General features: G+C 37.5%; 1 protein-coding gene across 1 annotated transcript in view; it reads right to left on the bottom strand.

Annotated features, from left to right (window-relative positions):
* The window catches only part of LOC134460708 (adhesion G-protein coupled receptor G5-like), a 35,125-nt gene extending 34,571 nt beyond the window's left edge, over positions 1-554 (bottom strand). The window contains exon 1 of the mRNA XM_063213107.1: positions 467-554. The gene's annotated coding sequence lies outside the window, so the exon portion shown is untranslated. The remainder of the gene's footprint in view (positions 1-466) is intronic.
* Between the last annotated feature and the right edge of the window lie 208 nt (positions 555-762).

Raw genomic sequence — 762 nt, 5'->3', positions numbered from 1 at the left:
GCACGCACGCACACACGCAGACACAATAATGGGTCCTTAACTCCTTAAAGGTACACTTGTGCAGGAAATGGACAAAAAAGGTACTGCAACTATGCTGCTCATTGAAACTGGGTTGCCTATTGGCAACTTTGATCTTTTCATGAAAGTTTACAAAGAAATAAGCTAATATTTTCTAGTATGGCCCTAGTACAATCATTTTTGCAGCTAAAAATGGCTATTTCAGAAAAATTAAAAATGGCGGACCATGGAGAAGATCCCCAATTTCACATATGAAAAGTGCAATTTTTACAGTCATAATGAATACGTGAATAAATATTTGAATTCGATGGTGGTGGTAAGTATTCATGAAAAAAGTAACATTAGTGAATGGCTAACATGAATTCTGGAAATAAACAACTAAAAATCTTACACAGTGTACCTTTAAGTGCACATGCAAGCACATGCACATTAACACAAATCCAGTTACCTCAGATGAAACTTCGACACTTCTCCTCCTGAAGCCTTTCTCCGGCGGCAGCGGCCATCCTTCTCTACAAGTCTTTATATTCCGAGAGTAGCAGCTGTCAATGCCAACAAAAACAATAACAAATATCGTAACCCACTCGTTATTTAAAATCCAAATATGATTATTTATTCTAATGTATTAGATTTAAATACTTACGCTGCAAAAGAGGGCTCTGTTTTGCTGTCTTCGCATGTTTTTGCAACTCTACAACTGCAGGTGCCTGAAGACAACAACGGCACATCAGTACAATAACCTTC

This window comes from Engraulis encrasicolus, chromosome 13, assembly GCF_034702125.1.
Source record: "Engraulis encrasicolus isolate BLACKSEA-1 chromosome 13, IST_EnEncr_1.0, whole genome shotgun sequence".
NCBI lineage: Eukaryota > Metazoa > Chordata > Actinopteri > Clupeiformes > Engraulidae > Engraulis > Engraulis encrasicolus.
This window is presented reverse-complemented; position numbering and strand designations above follow the sequence as displayed.